We start from the raw sequence: 19,776 nt of genomic DNA, 5'->3' as shown, positions 1-19,776 counted from the left end.
TACACACTGCTTCTTCTGTGCAGCTTCACATCCATAATTCTTAAGTTCACTTTTCAGAAACTTTACTCCAGATTTCTGTATGGGAAGGGAGCAGATATGAAGGTCTAAATTCTCTCTATAGTTTCAACAAATCCTCTCCTTTTTAGACCCATCCTCCACCTCTGTCTATACAAGTACCTGTACCTCCAATTACTGAGCCTCTAGGAGTGCTGTGATTGGAATTAGTTTCAGGTGTCCCTCTACTAAGATATTTGCCACTTGTCAGTTTATTTTCATCTTCTACATCTTTATTGATATAATGTGTTCAAGTCTTTCATTTACTTTGCCCTGGTATTTTACACAGTTTTACTGATTTCATTTTGGTGGTGTTCCTGGAGGCTGAAGATATATATGTTCACCCTGCCATGTTTATCAGTTTCCATTAATTTATAACTCCCCTAGGTAATATTGAAATGTTTTCATGTGTGTTAAAAAAAAAAAAAAGAGGGGGGCATATTAATACAACTAGGTGAAGACAATAGAAAGAACTAGTTACCTTCAGTTGACTTCAGGGGCTGGCTAGCTGGCCTTGACAGTTGGTGCCATGAATCGTTTGGCCAACAAAACATTGATTGTCTATTTAATCCATGCTTTAAATGTTCCTTACCATGGTAGCTCTACAACTACTGCCTTTATCAGAATGAATATGTCAAGATTCGAGAGATACTCTATGTGATTATCTCATAAAATGTAGTTGGAGTTAACGTACTTTGTATCGCTTCCACCTTTCACTTTCAAACTGATTTTCACATTGGCTAGAATGAATAAATAATTGAGTTATCTCATTCCTAATTTTGAGTTGAAATTCAGTGAGAACCTTTGATAATCTTCCAAATAGCTTCTTTAAGTGGAGAAGTTTGAAATGAACAGGTTCTACCTCACCAGCACAGCATCAATAGGAAGATGGAGGAGTGGGACAGTAGATGTGCAGTAGTCAGGGTATGTTTCTAATTTTTAATTTAAGACTAATATGAAGGATCCCTTATCCCAATTATTTTTAGGAATTACATTGCCTGCCTTGTAGGACACTATGCAACATATTTCAGTCATGCATTTAGTAAAATGGCCTTATTTGGATCATGCTGAATTCATGGTGGATTTTGCACTTCAACTTAGTTCAATATCTGCACATTAGGTGCAAGTTACTCTTGGATGATAGTGTTTGAAATGCCATTAAGGGAATAAATTGTTGCATTTGACTTTTGATTATTGCCAAATGCATCAGTGAAAAGTTGTGACGTATAATAAGGTTTAATCTCTAGGTAAAGGAAATAACTTTATTTCAACTACTGTATCATGTTTCTTAAAGAAATTCTAGCTCGTATTACTAAGAGGTACATTGAGTTATATGTCTCAAGAGTAGAAGTTTTTTTTTGTACCCTAATTAAATTACATTTCGTGAGTTAAGCAAAAAATAAGATAACAGCAATGAGATTTGGTTTTAAGTTTTCAGATGTTAAGGAAAAGAAAAAAATTAGAAATGCAGAGTTTTAACAATTTTTACTTGTATTTTTTGACAATAAGAAAGTGAGAGAACAATATTTTTCTTAAGAAAAAGGAGATTTGTTTCCTTGGTCATTACACAAAGAACTTCTATGAATAAAATCTTAAAACAAAAAAATGTAGTCCAAACTATGTTTTGTTCCTGTATCGACCTTCAGTATAAGCAAAGAACATTACATTAAGTTGTGCCTCAGTGAAAGCAATTCTTTGAAGAGCTGAGATAATATAGATGTGCTTTACTGCCTGATGGTTTAATACAAGAATGGATCTTGGGAAATCAAACAAATGGATGTCTGCACATCCATTAGGCTCTTTCCAGTATCATGAATAGAGGAAGGTTAAGAGTCTATAGAATTTCTATAAGAAATTCAGTTATTCCTTGGACATTCAGGACTATATAGAAGGGTTATTTATTTTTGAAGTAATCATGATTATATTCCTGTAAGTGAAATTTTATAATGTTTAGACCTTGTGATATTCTCAGATCCATTTATCTGTTGCGCTTGGTGTGGTTAAGGATATCCATTTATAATTAATTACACATAGAAAATTTTGTTCTTATTGGTATACACAGGAAGCCGAATACTCAGAAAGTAGATGAATAAATTGGAAACATATTCCCTTTAAATAACCTTCCAATTAAAAACAAAGATTCATGGCACAGCAATTTATAGCATAATTATCATTCTCTTCTCAATTAAATGATTTAAAAAACTTAAACAACTATCTTTATCTACTTGGTATGCCATAGTAACATAGACTGGGTGGCTTAAACAAAAGAAATTAATTTTCTCATAGTTTTGGAGTCTGGTAGTCTGAAATCAGGGTGCTAGCATGGTCAGATTCTGGTGAGGACTCTCTCCCTGGCTCATCAGTGGTTGCCTTCTGCATCTTCACATGGCAGACAGAATATGGTCTCTGATGTCTCTACTTATAAGGGCACTAGTTCCAATATGAAGGACCAGCCCTCATTACCTCACCTAAACTTGGTACATCCCAAAGGCTCCCATCTCTCAATACCCTCACTTTGGGGGTTAAGGCTTCAACATATGAATTGGAGGGAACATACTTCAGTCTATAACAACAATATTACCTGAGTTTTCATGCTGAATATTCAAGTCGACTCTTCTAGATTTTCCGGCAGCCAGTATTAGCAAACCATGCTGTATAGTCATCTGTCTGGTTGACTGAAAGCACCTGGGCTCATTCAAGAGGACCTATATCTCTTATTTTGGATGCGCTTCCCCTTATTTTTTTCCAGAAAGAATATGGTCAGTAATCTCAGTCTTGAAAAAATTTAGGAATTCTTAGCTAAATGACTGGTAGATCTGATGGAAAAAGAGAAAAGAGAAAGTTCAGAATTTTTAAACAATGCGCATTTTTAAACAAATCGTATACCAAACATTTTATACCCACTTTTCATGAAACATAAAACACATACATAAACTCATATAATTCTAACTGCTTTGTACAACTTATTTGTCTGTCTAAACATATACATACATGTTATGAACATATGTAAAATAATGTCCTCATCCTTTCATTGTCCATATATTTAACACATTCATTAAAAAAAAAATTAGTATGTTTTATTTCTTTGCCACTAACTACACCTGGACACTAGAATTAAATATGCCAACCAACCATAGGTCATCTGTATTTGTGAATTGCCTTTTGTACTTGGTAAAAGAGCATGCGTCATATTGTTAACAGGATTGACTACATGTAAATGTAATGTTTGGTCTTCGATGTAGAAATTAGTGTTATCTCTAAAATATATTACTTCACACTTTTAAAAATATATTAAGTTTTCGAAGCCAAAGTGAGTGCATATGAAAGTATGTTTCATGTCTGAGTGTCATCTGCCAACTAAAGGAACATTGCTTTGCAGGTGGTAAAAAATGTAAGTCCATGGACTTTATCATTTGTGTTTATAAGATTCAGCTGGTTAGAAGAGCGAAGACTGGGCTATATTCATATGTATGTGTCTCACTGGGCTGTGAGCTCTTTGAGATCAGGCTCAATAACATATTTGACTATGTGTCCTCAGAACAGTATTTGCATGAAATAGAGGCTCTATAAATGCTCACTGACTGAATATACAATCCAAAATATCTGGAACACAGCATAATTAATGTTTTAACTTGATTTAATGACAAAAAGGGATAGCTCATGGTCAAATATGTTGATATATGTCAGATTTACAACCCAAATGGTGAAAGAACTTATTTTGTTTTAGTGACAATAATTTATAGGGCTTTCTATTCATCTAACTTAATATTTCAACCAAATTATTAATTATGGAGCTATATTTTCTCACTGCTAGTTTATCTTCTTTCTTTTCTGTTACTTCATTTTTGAACATTCCCCTGAACTCAAAAGTATTTCCTACCTTATTGAAGATTCTGTATGACAAGTCCTTGATTGAAAAATGCCAGTGGCAGTTAGTTTTGGTTATTTCTAATGTACTAGTAGAGCATTAGAAACCTCAGGTTTAAAAAAAAAAAAAAATTCAAGTACATTTTTACAGAAACTCTTAAAGATAGACCAAGATGATTACAGAGTCAAGGTCATTTTGCAAGGGGAAAATTTCTTATTGAATTCTATTTAACCTGAGGGTTCTGGTCAAATGCCAAGTCATAACTGCTTTTGCTTTATTAAATTTCCTTTCTGGGTTAGAATGTAAGTTCTTAATTTTATGATTTGTTCTAGTGTTGGATACTTGGTGAATATTGGTGATGCTTCATCATAGACATGGTTGTAATTTGGTTATGTGGGAAGCAATATCTGTACCAAAGTTGTAGAATATTGTGGCTTTTTATGTTTAATTTCCAGCAGTTAATTCATAGCATTGTGCTTTCAGTCCAGTGAAGTAATATTCAAAGAGAAATACTTTGGTGCTTTATCTTATAAAGGAGAATTGGTTACCTTGAGATGAATTGAGATAATATTATCATAACAATGTCATCATTGCAGTTATTTATAAAAGAAAACAATCAATCACATATGCAGATGTTAGTGGTAGCATTGTCAGGGGTGGGTGAAAAGGGTTTTCTGTCAGTCTATTGGATGACTAAATAGTGCAGGCGCCGTCGCCTCCTGATTAGATCAGCTTCAGAGTCATACAGCATTGGTTTCAGTTCCTAGTTCTCCCTCCCAGTAGTTCTTCTCATTTAGGCAAGTTAGCTTTCAGTGTCTGGCATGTAATTGATGCACAATAAATGGTAGTTATTGTCATTAGCTAATAAACAACTAAGGTGTCTTTCTGGAGTATTCACATTTTTTTATAATCAGCATTTGCATTAAGAACTTCTGTTTATTGTGAGGTTTAACGTTTTGGTGGGGTGAAGTTTTTGTTCTGTTATTTTCTTTACTCAAATAGACAGATATCCTTCACATACTCTTAGGTTAAAAAGCAGAGACTTCAAGGGTTAGAAATATAAACATTTGCATACTGTGTGTCATTTTCGTTAGATATTTTAATAGAAACAATTTTTTAGATGCCCCAGCAGTAGGGTCATGGTCATTCCTTCTAAATTTTGGTCCTATGTTCAGGAAGATAGTGATGGTAGTAATAGGGAAATTGTGACTTTATCATCCCTGAATTGCTGGTCCATGCATCTTGGAACATACTCAGATTTGCCTCATAGTCCATACTGCCTGGTTAATTTTTTTTTTTTAACTTTATTAGGGTAACATTTTTAATAACATATGAATTTCAGGTATATAACTTTATAATATGGCATCTATATAGTCTATTATGTGCTCACCACCTGAAGCCTAGTCTCCTTCCATCACCATATACTTGACCTTCTTTATTGTTCCCCTACCCCCCTTACCCTCTGGTAACCACCATTCTGTTGTCTGTATCTGAGTTTGGTTTTTGTTTGTATATTCGCTTTGTTTGTTTGTTACTCTTTTACATCCTATGTATGAGTGAAATCATATGGTTTTTGTTCTTTTCCATCTGACTTATTTCTCTTAGCATGATACTCAAGATCTATCCATGTTGTCACAAATGGAAATATTGGGGTTTTTTTTTATGTCTGAGTAGTAGTCCATTGTATATACATATCACATCTTTTTTATTCAGTCCTCTGATGAAGGACACATATCTTGGCTATTTTGAATAATGCTGCAATGAACATAGGGGTACATATGTCTTTACAAGTAAGTGTTTTCAAATTTTTCAGATAGTTACTCAGAAGGATTGATTGCAAAGTCAGATGGTAGCTCATATACCAAGTGAGGGAATTGAGCCTTAGGCTGGTTTAATAACTTAAGTCAAACAGCTAAAGGCTGATACTTCCAAAAGTTGGCTTACCTGGTCTATAATCAGACACCAAATTCTGTTCTCATGTAATGTATTGTGTTCCTGGTTCTGTGTTTTTTGCTACCACCAAAATATCTCCATCATTTCCTATTAGTTTATTCCTACGCTGAGCCTCTGTGCTTTACTTTAGCCTACATACCTGCTCGATTTAGGGTTGGTAAAAAGTTTATATACATTTTAAATGTCAGGAAATCCATGCTATTGATTTTCTAGTTAGCAGGTATAGTAAAGAGGAATGTGATTTATATAGGTTATTTTGCAGCATTATTGTTTAACTTCAAGAGCAAACACATTCATTTTATATGCATTTAATAAGCAAATATGCCCATGGTCTTAGATTTCTTGATATCTTGAAATAACATCAAATATAACAAATTTAATATTTTACTCATTAAATCACATATGGATTTACACTATGCAAAAGCAAGGTGTGCATATCTGTGGCAGAATCAGACATGACTGAAAGATGAAGTCATTCATAGTTGCCAGGTAATATTAACAATATTATTTCCAAGAGTGGAAGCGCTATTATCTCTGTATCCACCTGCCAAAAGACTTGAAGAGAGGGAACAGAAAAACAGAAATTCTGCAGCTACACCAATATGACAGCTCCAAAATTATTTGAAAGCAGAAAAAAGCAGAATTATTGATTTTGAGTTATATGTCAGTTCCAGCACTGACTGAATCCAATCTTTAATGAAAAATGGAGAATTCAGACATGGAATAAGTTAAATTAATTTGTCATTCTTCCTCCCATTCACAGCTAAATTTATATTTTATATTTGAAGACAGTTGATAGGTAATATAAAGCAAATATTTTATAAACTGAATTAGAAAAACCTTTGTACATAGAATACAAGTAAATTTTGTAGTTAAAACAATGTTTACGCATGAAAACCTTGAAAAGCTTTAACTTGAAGATAGATGACACAAAAAATAAACTGTTTTTATTTTTCAGGTTATAGGTAGCATGAAAATTAAATTGCCAATCATTCCAGTGTTTTACTTTCATGGATAATATATAGGAATATAATTCTTTAAATCTGAGCTTACCTCTCATTAAGGAGAAGTCATGAAACTCAGGTAAACAAGGGTAAGCTTGGCCCTGTGGATGTCCTTTTAAAATGCTGCCTTTTTCCACGCACATATCCTGCCTAAATCTCAGCAAATGACCCTAATCAGAAGGAAAATAGAAGCCACCAAACATAAATTCTCTCTGCTTTCAGCCCTACTATCTATAAATTTCTTTACTTCTATATACTCCAGTTAAAGAGGGAGTGGGTCACCAGCTGATCCGTTTTCTGGTGCTCTGAACCACATTTCTTCCTGCTACCTCTAGTTTCTTATTATAGCCATTGTCATTTGCTCTCTTCTTTGTTACTCACTCTCTCTCTTCATTGGTTTCTTTTTCAATTTATAAATATTGTCAACTATGAAGAATGTGCTTGATGACAGGCTCTTTTCTAGGCACTAGAGACACAGTATTGAATGCTATACACACACACAGACCCACACACACACACACATATATATATAAAAACTATAACTACTTCCATGTAAGTTAAGTTCTGGTGGGCAGAGAATTCAAAGTAAATGTAATGTATAGTGCCAGGTGGGCACTAGACTAACTGGGGCAGGAGAGGGGCAGGATCACTTGGAGAATTATATACTTGAAACTGATATAAAATAATGTTGAATGTCAACTCTAATTGAAAAATTTAAAAAAAAAAGTAAAAGTATAACATAGCAGATGGTGTTAGATACTAATGAGGAGTTTGCTATAATATAAGGTGGTCTGTAAAGGCTTGACTGAGAAGGTGATATTTGTACAAAGGAGGGAAAAGTATGGAACATGCAAATCTAGGGCAGAGCATGTTAGCAGAGAAAATACCAAGGATAAACATACTGAAAGAGGAGCCTGCCTGCCATATGCCAACAGCAACGAGGAGGTCAAAATGCTTGAGCAATCTGTGAAAGAAGGTCGTACAGATCATGCAGCGGTTTTTTGGCAATTACGTGAACTCTGACCTTTACTTTGAGATAGGGAGTCAGTGGAGGAGTTTGAGCAGAGAAATGGTGTGATACGAATTAATCTTTATCGCTGTCATCTAGCTTCTGTGCTATAATGAAGATCATAGAGTGGTAAAGGCAGAAGCAGGAAGATCCATTAGAAAGCCATTACAAAATCCAGAAGAAAGGTGATTGTAGATTGGACTAGAGTGGTGATGGTGGAGATGGTAAGTAGGAGTCATAGTATGGATATTTTTAAGATAATAAGATTTTAGTGAGGGATAGGATATAGAGTATGAAATAATGGACTTAAAAATGAAATAGTCTTACTGGGGCTTCCATTGTACACTTGGGATGTGGAAAGCTGGAGGAAGCATCACTTCTGTCCTTACAACAAAGTCCAGTAATATGCAAACTTACATCTTTTTTCAAATCCATCAGAGAACTAAGGTTGCAGAACAACCTGTAACTCTGAAGTCTAAGTAAATGCATGTGCCTACATGGAGATATAGGACACAAGCATTTGCTCATATGGGGAAGATCCATCAGACACTAAATTGCTAAAATTGTTAAGGATTTGGGTAAGGGCCGAATGTGGGCTAGAAGAGAATATAGAACCCCTGAGACTGAAAGGTATAAGGGAATTCGCACCCACTTGTAGGCTCGTCTTTACTACCTCAGTGGGTGCTCACAAAAAAAATTGGTGGGAGTGTTAAAATGTTTCTCACGGTATAGGCCTAAAGTGAGGGAAGAGTGATCACCTTAGAAAGGAGACAAAATCCCTTCTAGATCCTTCTCATATTATCTTAAACTATTGGGGAAGGACAGCAAACACTGTCGCACGTAGGACACGTGAAAACCATTTCAGTCAGGAGAAGGGAAGTGAAAAATTCCCCTAACTCTGGTGAAGGTGAAGGAAAATATGCCGGTCCCATAACTACAGCCAGTGGAGGAGCAGGAGCACTGAGAAGGCCACACCAGTAGGATAAGGGGCACTGTGTGTACCTAAGGCCGAGAGTTATTCCAAATAACAGTGATAGCTCCAACCACCAGGCTAGAAAGTGTCAAGTAACACTTAACAGTAAAATGATTTGGAAAGAATTACAAGAAAGTGAAGAGAGGACCTTTTTAAGGCACACTACAAAAGAAACATCTAAAGCTGAGGAGGAGCTACATTGACATAAACTCTCTCACAAATCAAACTGTACTGTGCACATAAGGTAATGCTGGATAAATTTAAAGTTTGTGGTACACAGAGAGTAACCATAGGAAGAAAAAAAACTGGCTTAACTCTGTTTATTTCTAGCAAACCTCCACATTAAAGGTTTGGCAAAAAATGTATGCTTATTTCCAGTAATTAATAATATTTACCTTAATCTCTAGTGTCATTTGTAAGAGATCTAGTTTTCAACAAAATTATGAGGCATACAAAAAAAAAGACAAAAAACAGATCACTCTCAGTAATCAACAGAATTGGACTCATGTATGACAGGAGGTGAGAAATAACAGGAAGGTTAAAATAACAATGATGAATAAGGGAAATGCTGGCAAATGTAGACAACATGTAAGATCAGTTGGGTGCTATTAGCAGAGATATAGAAACTATAAGGAATTATCAAATTGAAAAGCTAGAAATAAAACAATATAATAGAAATGAAAAGTACCTTTGGGTTTGGCAGTAGACTTGGTATAGCTGATAACAAAATCAAGGAACTTGAATATAAGTCTATAGAAATAACCCAGACATAAACACAAATAGGAAAAAGAATGAAAAATACCGAAAAGGACATCCAGAATCTTTGTGAAATAGTAAACGGTCTAAAGTATTAAATATGAAAATAAACATAATTAAAATTCTGAAGGAGAAGAAAGAACAACAAAAGGAATATTTAATGAAATAATAGCTGAGAATTTTCCCAAATTAGCAACATATGCCAAACTACAGGCTAAGAAGCTCAGAGGACACCAAACAGGATAAATACCAAAAACAGTCAGACACACATGTTAGTATCCCCTCTTCAAACTAATGAATACCAAAGACAAAAAATCTTGAAGGTATTCAGAGAAAAAAGACATATTGCATGCAGACGAATGAAGATAATCAGAACAGACTTGTCAGAAGCTATGCAACCAGCGGACACTGCAAGAATGTTAAAATACTGAAGGAAAAATAACCTGTCAACTCACAATTCCATACCCAGTAAAAATATATTTCAAAAAAAGAACAAGAAATAAAGACTTTCTCAGACCAAAGATGTACTAAAATACTAAGAGAACTTATTTCCAGAAGACCTGGTATAAAAGAAATGTCAAGGGAAGTGTTTCAGACAGAAGGAATATGATGTTAGACAAGTTTGGATTTACACAAAGAAATGAAGAGTGCTCAGAAATAAGTAAATGAAAGTAAAAGTAAAATAAGTTTTTCTAGTTTTCAATTGCTCCAAAAGATAAGTGAATATTTAAAGCAGAAATTATAGCAGTGTATTAAATACTTAGCATATAAAAGTAAAATATATGACATTAGTAAAAATGTCGGAAGATAAAAATTGGGAAGACACTTGTCAGATGTTTGTATTTACTATTGATAAATATGACCACCCTCCAAGTAACTCAAATTATAAAACTAAAGTTGTCTTCAAATTTTATTCTGTCATTATTTTCCTCTAGTCATTAGCTACTGTAGAACTCACCTTTTGAACATTTATCATATTTTTCTCATCCTCTCTATTCCTATTGCTCCTCTTCATACCTTGCCTGAGGTAGTGCAATAGTTTCCTAACTAGATTTCTTTTCCCAAAATCATCTTCTACCATAAATCCAGAAGTATATTTCCAAGATGCGGGTATGATCCTATGTTTAAAACACATTCATTCTCATTGGGAAGCATGTGAAATCCTTAGTTGTACCCTCTCTCTGAGTAACCAGTCTCATTTCTGATGACTTCATCAAATGCACTCATCAGTATCACACCCCTTGTAGTTTTTCCAAATTATTTATATTATTTTGCTTTCGTATATGTTTTTCTATATGAAAGCTCTCATACCCCCAGTTGGTTAATGTGAACACAGTTTAAATTCCACTTCATTTTTTAAGCCTTTATTGATGGCTAACTGCCATTCTGTCCTTTAATGACATCTTGCATGGTATTCATTTTGGTACTTAACAGATGTGTTAGTGTTTTAAATTCATATCTATTTCTTCCACTGGATAGTGAATTCCTTGAATTAGGCATGCTTCTTAGTCTGTTTTTCCAACCCCTTGCCCAATACTGGACACATGGAAAGTTCAATGTAAGAATGGTGAATAAATAGAATGAAATAAAATGAGGTAAGTTAGGTTCAGTAATCTTCCATGATTCCATAATGCATTGAGATTGAATGAAGACAAGGATCAACTTTTAAGTTGTTTTCAAATAAATCAGATATAGAAAACATACCAAATATTATATACTTTCTTCATTTTAAAAGCATTAAACTCATCAATAATTCTTTGTCTGGCTTTTCTAGCATTGCACCACACATGGCCTGTAGGTGTATTTGGATTTAACTGTTCTGAATTTTATATACACAGGATTTATTCTTTTACTTCAAAATAATGTAGATTGAACTGGCTGTCAATCTTTAGCTACAGAAAAATGCTTTCTGTGCATAAAACATAATTCTATACTTGAGTGTTGAAATTTTATTTACCATAAACTTATTTTAAGATGTGCTAAAAAGATGGTCAAGAATCTTAAGAAATCTTGAACTAAATGAGATAAAAATATCCCTGAATTATTTATTGCTAAAAGGGGTTATTTGACCTCTTGATTTGGTTATATTGAGATCCAAAATTGGATCTAGAATGAATTACTACTTGGTGTATCCAAATTATATTACTTAAGCAGCTATCTTTTTTGCACTCATATTTTATAGACTAAGCTTGTAATTCTTGCTTCTGAAGAGTTACAATGGCAATTACTGAACTCAATCAATCAACCAACCTTTTTGAGTTCCTACATTGTGCAATAAATTTGAGGGTGGTTTGATAAGAAAGAATCCCTGCTTCTAATATGCTTATAGTTTGATGTCAAGACAGTATTATTACTGCTCCTAATTTTGAGACCATCAACAATATTGCATGTTGATATATGTGTCTTAATACTGTACTGAGGAATTTGTATGTATAATTAAAACTTAATCATCACAGAAAACCTAATAGATGAAGTTATTATCCCTATTTAACCACAAAGCAAATTATTAAATTCAAAGATTTAATGAACTTATTATCTAAGATCACACAGTTAAGTAATATTGCTGAAATTTCTACCCAGTGTTAAAATAGAACTTGTTCTACTACCACAGCCTATTGCCTCCCTAAGTTTTACAGTCAAAAAAATGAGAAAAATTAAATAGCACATGATCTAAATTATAGCTCAATATAACAGCCTAGAAACATTGTGGGCAATATATGATTAATGGTCAAAAGAATGGTAAAGACACATTCTTTGGTTTTATCTTGATACTTCTATCTCTTGTAATGCATCTCCTTTAAACACTCCCCCTTGCAACTCCAATTTGATAGCAAAGCGCAGAATTATGCAAGTTTCCTCAATGTATTTTTCCTATACAGATTTTTTAAATGTATCGATTAAATTTGTGCTCTTTTGAAATATACAGACTGATTCCCTGCTTTCATATATAAACCAATAAGCCTACCCACTTAAGATAATAAATAGCTTAAAATAATAGCTGTTGTTTAATTCTTCTAAAATGAATTGGACTAAAATATTCTCAATATCTATCAGATGTGTGCCAATCAAATAGCCTTTCATGATAACAAGTGTCTGGCAATGACCTAAGGGACAACTTTTTTATATATGTTCTTACACTGCATATTCAATTTTCTCCTTATTTTAAAGCTGCTTTCTATGATACCGTAGAAGTTCACAAAAAAAATCAGAAAATAATTGCATTCAGTCTGAATGAATAGGACTCTGGAAATTTATGATAGACCCATATGACTTTACAAAAGTGAAGTCACATGATAGTGATTTTTCTTTGATTGTAAAAAGAAGCCTTTTAGAAAATCAGTTGAACATTTTTTCCTCCCCATTTCAATGTAGATCATCACTGCTTCATAGTTTACATTAGGTATTGCATAGAGAAAAAAAGAATGCTTTGTTTGGAAGTGCTTTCAGTGGTTGGTTTACGGAAAGAACACCTCAGTAGGAATAATTTTAATTCTAGCTTTCCTAAAGAATCAGCAATTTTAAAATATTAATTCCATGAATAACTATGCTAGTGTTAAGCACTTTTAATTCAAGGTAGATTTACCTAGAAGAAACTGAATTCATAAAAGGAGTCTCAACCTCATAAAGTAACTTTTCAACACAATAGAATATGGGTGGCATATATCCATAAGCAAAAAGTATACAGTCACATTTATGATTTTATGAAACTGCTTCACTGTTAGAGTTTATTTTGATCATCTCTGATCTGTTTTTCCCTTTGCAAATCTATTTACATAGAAGAAGCTCTTGATGTGACCAATTTGTTAGTTTTCATAATATCTTAGTATACTTTTGATATGGTGGTAGTTGCCTGATGGACTCCAATATCTTCTGTAATGTGCAATTTAATTTCTCTCATAACAAAATAATGTTAAACATTGAAAAATACCACATAATTTGAGTTTTTAAATAAAAAGGGAAGCTAATTGGTAAAAATTTCTGAAGTGCATATTCTTGCCCGTTAGGTGATAAATGTAGGTACAAACTCACTGATTTGTGAGTCACGTGGTCATGGTTCTAATCCTGAGGTCTTTGACTCTCTGAACTTTAGTTTCTTCTTTCCTAAAATAGAAAAACATACCTATATAATATAGCTGTTTCTAGTAAATAAAAATATATGCCAAGGAGCATTCCACATTACTCCTGTTATGCAAGTGTTAGAAATTAGTCTTTTTTCAAAATAATTATATAATTATTAATTTAATCTTTGTTCGTCAGGGAAGTCATTTCTACTTTCTTTTTAATATACAGTTTTTTTCTGGTTTGTCACCTGAGCAAAGTTTTCATATTTGGTTAATTTATTCTTTTTGATTAAAAGTCAGCCCTTCTTTTGGAAAATCCCAAACCTCACTCATCTGCTTGAGATGACCAAGTACTTTAAAAGCACAAATTTCTTTCAGACTTGGAAAGAAAACCCAAAGTCAGAGGAAGAAAAATTAAATGTTTGAACTTGTCATCTTTCATTCAGATGCCATCATTTAATATAATGTTTTATGGTTGCTTATTTGATGTGGTAAAAGGTTCTTTCATACATTAACAGATCTTAACAATCTTTTGTAAGGTGTTGCTATAATAACTTACTGAAAGAATACTACCAAAAGATGCTTTTTATTGAATCCTCTTTGATCCGAACATCAGTTGATGGCTATAAAAAGACCAGATATGTTAAGAAAATTGTAGAAGAGTTGATTAACTGTGCACAGAGGGTGATCCTAGATTATATGAAGAATAAAATCAAATCAGGCAGCAGCTAAATTTTATATATTTAGGAGCAGTTAGGAAAAAATCACAAATTTATGAAAACATTTTGAAGTTTCTAAAGCTGTCTCTAAAGCTAATACCATGTTTTAAAAATGCTTTTATTTACTGTAGTAAGTCTTACAGAACACAATATTTATCAATTTCTTAATTTATCAATTAATTGATTCTGAAAACCTTTCTAAGCAAGTAAAGCAAAAACCTACAGATTTCTTAGCTTTTGTCATCAATAAAGTGCTGTTTTAAAATTAGCTACATTTCATTTACATGTTTTGCAAATTTTATTATTAGCTTATACCACACAGTCATGAAGTATTGATAATAGTCTCTCAGTATGGTCATTTTCGATGGAATCCACCTTTATGCTGTATGCATTACAAATGCACCACCAAATAACATGACGTATTGAGTCACATAAACAAATTCTAAAGCTTTGAACCCCATTCTATCTAAATGTGATGGCATCTGTTGAGAGGGATAGGAGAATTCTCTGGATAGTACTGCATGGTTGCCTAGCAATCAGTCACCTGATGTGTTTGGGGAATCAGGCAATGAGCAAGAAGTCTGACAAAGAGTGAAGCCACAAGATCTTTTACAAAGGCTAATTATATGTATAGTAGCATCTGTTTTAGCTTCTGCTTGAATGTATAACGTAATTGAAACTAGGCCAGTGCCCTTGGATAAGCTTCCCTGTAGAGAAGGAGGAATCTTGTGATAGTTATATTGAATTGCTCATATGAATTTTTATCTATTTATTTGTTTCTTATGTTTTTGGTGAGGGGGGAGAAGAGGGATCGTATTCTCAGGAGACTTCTAAGATTCCAAGATTTCTAATGTCTATAATGTGAATTGTAATAACCTTTGGAAATAACGTTTTGAAAAAATAATCTTTGACATTATCAATAGAAAATTTCAATTCATATGAATAATTACACTTAATTAAACAAGTATTTGTCTTTAGATTATTTATCATATAGCGTCCTTTTCCAGAAATTTCATGACTTCTTATATACTAGTTTTGTGACCAAAAAATACAATAAATAGTATCTAATAAGATACTACTTATTATACTAATATTGTGTCTGAATAGGGTAATGCTAAAATTCTTAGACTCATTTTTGTAACATTAAGCGTGAGTTACAATTCAAACTCTTCTCTACCAATGAGTGGCTGATGGATAACTGAATCAAATACAATAAAGTCTGCTTCTTATGTCTTTGTTAAATCTTCTTGGAAATAAGGGAAAAATTAAGAAATGATATAAAAATTAATTGATATGGACATGTAGTTTGTATAAGAACTGTCATGAAAACGTATGTAAAAGATTTAGTAAAACCTAATATATAATGTGCTACCTATATAACCATACTATAAAAAAGTTCAAGAACATATGCATTTCCCTCTCATTAATATTAGGCTTAACTATTTACATTTAATTTTAATGTTTACTTTTTAAACTATATTAGGAATTTTAAAATCAATCTGATACTCATAACAAAATTTATTTTGATAATTTTAAAGCATACAATTTGGTGATTTTTTTATATAGTCACAAAGTTGTGCAACCATCACTACTAATTCTAAAATATTTTCATCACCCCAAAAAGTAATCCTATATTTATTAGCAGTCACTCCCCATTCTCCCTGAAGCTACTAGCAAGCACTGCTCTTTCTGTGTCAATGGATTTGCTTATTCTGAGTATTTCATATAAATGAAATTAAACAATATGTGGTATTTTATGTGTGGCTTCTTAAATTTAGCATAATATTTTCAAGGTTTATTCATGTTATAGCATGTATTAATACTTCAGTCCTTTTTAGGGCTGAAAATACTGCATCATATAGATATACTACATCTTGTTTATTCATTCATTAGTTGATGAACATGACTTGTTTTTACATTATGGTTATTATGACTAATGCTGCTATGATCACTCATGTATAGATTTTTGCATGTTTTTCTAGGGAATATACCTAGGAATGGAATTGCTGAGTAATATGTTAACTCTGTGTTTAATGTTTTGAGGAACTGCCAAATTGTTCTTCATAGCAGCTGTACCATTTTACATTCCCACCAGCAATGTTTTAGTTTATCCACATCATTACCAACACTTTATATATATATATATATATATATATATATATATATATATATATATATATATATATATATATATATATATAATCGTAGCTATCCTAGTTGGTGAGAATTGGTTAGCTTAATGTGGTCTGATTTTCATTTTCCTAATGATTAAAAATATTAAGTATTTTTTCATGTACTTATTGGCCATTTGTATATATTCACTGGAGAAATGTCTGTTCAAAAACTCTGCCCATTTTTAAATTGTTTCTTTCATGTCATAAAAGTTCTATATATATTATGTACATCAGATCCTTAAGAAATACGTTATTTGCAAATTTTTTATTCCATTTTGTTGGTGGTTTTTTCACTGACTTGAAGCATCCTTTGCATAATTTGTTAAAGTTTTGATAATGTCCAATTTATCTGTATTTTTTCTTTGGTTGTTTATGCTTTTAGTGCCATGTTCAAGAAACTGCTACCTAATCCAAGGTCACAAAGATTTACACATCTCCTTCCTTTTAAGAATTTCATAGTTTTAGCTTTTACATTTAGATTTTACATTTATTTTAATCTTTGTATGTTATGTGACGTAGGCATCTAACTTCGTCTTTAAGAATGTAGAAATTCAGTTAACTCAGATTCATTTTGAAAAAACTATTCTTTCTCCATCAAATGACCTTAGCACCCTGGTTGAAAATCAGTTCTATAGATTTAATTCTGGTCTCTCACTTATGCTCTCTTGATCTATATGTCTCTTCTTAGGTCAATACCACACTGTTTTGATTCTAGTAGCTTTGTAAAAAATGTCAAAGATGGGAAATGTGAGTCCTCCAACTTTTTTTTTTTTTAATCAAGATCCTTTTGGCTATTCTGGGTCTCTTGCAATTCCATATGAATTTTAGGATCAGCTTGTCCATTTCTGCAAAAAAGGAAGCTAAACATTTAGTAGAAATTGAATTGAATTTGGAGATCAATTTGGGGATCATTGCCATCCTAACAATATTAAGTCTTCCAATTCATGAACAAGGGATGTCTTTTATTTAAAGTCTTTCAACAATGTTTTGTAGTTTTCAGTGTCCAAGTCTTGGACTTCTTGGTTAAATTTATTTTTTAATTATTCCCTTTGATGCTTTAATGAAATTGTTTTCTTGTTTACATTTTAGGATTGCTCACTTCTAGAATGTAGAAATACAGCTGATTTTTTATACTGACCTTGTGTCCTACAGTCTTGCTGACACATTTATTAGCCATTATAGTTATGTTGTGGATACTTTAAAGTTTCCTGTATATAAGATCATGCCATCTGTGAATAGACAATCTATTTGTGCAAAAAAAAAAAAAAATGCTGCTGAGATTTTGATAAGGATAGCATTGAATCTATAGATCACTTTGAGTAATAGGGACCTCTTAACAATATCAAATTTCTAATCCATGAACACGATCTGCCTTCCATTTATTTATGTTTTCATTATTTTGTTCCAGCAATGTTTAGTAGTTTTTAATGTATAAGTCTTTTACCATCTTGGGTAGTTCGCACTTAAGAATTTTATTCTGATGCTATTGTAAATGTAATTTTTTCAATTTCCTCTTCAGTTGTTCATCGTTAGTGTGTATCTACTTATTGATTTGGTGAGATGTCATCTTCATGATTGGACATGAATTTAGCTTTTTAATATATTTAAAATAACTGTTTTAAATCTTTGCTTAATAAGTTCAATGTGTGGGCTTACTCAGAGAGAGTTCCTTTCTTTCTCTTTATTTTCCCTTTGTATGGGCCATACTTTTTTGTTTTACTACATGCCTTGTCAGCTTAGTTGCTAACTGGACATTTTGAATATTATGATTGTGCATATTTGGAAATCATATTCTCCTTCCTCCTCTTGGTTTTTTGGTGCTTCTTGTTGTAGCTGTTTAGTGGCTTTTCTGAACTATTTTGTACAGTCTGTATTCTTTATCATGTTTGGCCACTGAATTCTCCATTCTGTTAACTTGGTGATCAACTGGTAATTAGAGACTTCCTTAAATGCCTAGAAATAAAATAGTCTATTATTTGGATGGGCTATGTGTGAATTTGAACATGCCTTCAGCACTCAGCCAGGGAGTTTACAACTCTGCCTTAGCTTTCACTTCCTGCTTGTGCAGAGCCCAAAGATTGGCCAAACACATCTCTTTATGCATGAAGTCTGTTCTGTTTCCTCCGGTATCAGTAACACCTGGGAATGTGAGCCATTGTCGTCAAGGTCACATTCGAGCCCGGTATCGGTTAATGGGACCAGTGTAAATTAAAATGCCGCAAAGATCTCTGCTTTTACCAAGATTCCACAAGTTTTTTCTTAAGCATTTTTTTAAGTTGCTGCCAGCTTCTGGTTTTTATCATAATTCCAAAAATTTGATTCTGATGGATTTCGCTGGGGTTTTTATTAATTTTGTTGCAAGACAGACTTTTAGATTTTCTTACTGTGTCATTTTTGTTGACAATATTCTCTTCAGGATTTTGATTAATAATGTTGACTACTCAATAATTAGAAGTAGAAGTTATCTACTTGTTACATGGTTTAAGAAAGAGAATAATTGAACCCCATTTTACCCTTTTTATCATTGCCTTCTTTCCTTAGCAAGACTCGATGTTGGTGGAGTCATTTAGCAGTTACCACTTTAGCTACACAGTTACTGTTTAGCTACATTTACCTAAAATGTCACACGATAAGTATCAAATGTGCTTCTTTTCTCTAGGTAATTCCTAGCAGTATTGACTCTCAAATATGGTGGCATCACATAAGACTAGGTGAATTGTGTAGGAGATGTGAACTGACTTAAAATTCAATGTTTGGTAAAAATATAATTTTCTACAACTATACAAGGAGATACTAAAATGGTAAACAGGAATTTTACTAATTTAAGCATTAAATTTGGTTCACATATTCTGTGCGTGTGTTTAAAGTAATTATTGACTGCTGTTGGAAACAAAGTTCTAGAATACTGTTTCAACTTAAGTTCAAAAAAGGATGTTTTGTAAAGTTATTCTTATCCGTTACTTTAGAAAAATATAACCTAGATAATAGTAACTAATATTGATATGAAAAATTATGGTTCATAAATTTATGATTGTAAATTTGTATGATTTCTTCATCTACTGTCCCTTTCATTTTCACACCAAAAAAATATATAAAGGAGAAAAATATTCAATTATGTTGAAAATAACCTGGTGTCCAATGTCTAGTAATTTGGCAAAACTAAGTTAACTACATATCAGATACTTTCCCAATCCCATACATTTAA

At 32.7% G+C, this 19,776-nt stretch overlaps 1 long non-coding RNA gene across 1 annotated transcript in view; it reads left to right on the top strand.

The window, feature by feature from the left end:
• LOC107502786 overlaps window positions 1–19,776 on the top strand; it is a 78,254-nt gene that overhangs the window by 8,949 nt on the left and 49,529 nt on the right. The gene's annotated exons all lie outside the window — the stretch shown is intronic.

The sequence above is a fragment of the Rousettus aegyptiacus genome, unplaced genomic scaffold (assembly GCF_014176215.1).
Source record: "Rousettus aegyptiacus isolate mRouAeg1 unplaced genomic scaffold, mRouAeg1.p scaffold_m13_p_7, whole genome shotgun sequence".
Classification (NCBI taxonomy): Eukaryota; Metazoa; Chordata; class Mammalia; order Chiroptera; family Pteropodidae; genus Rousettus; species Rousettus aegyptiacus.
Note: the sequence above shows the minus strand (reverse complement) of the source record. Positions and strands in the feature narration are given on the sequence as shown.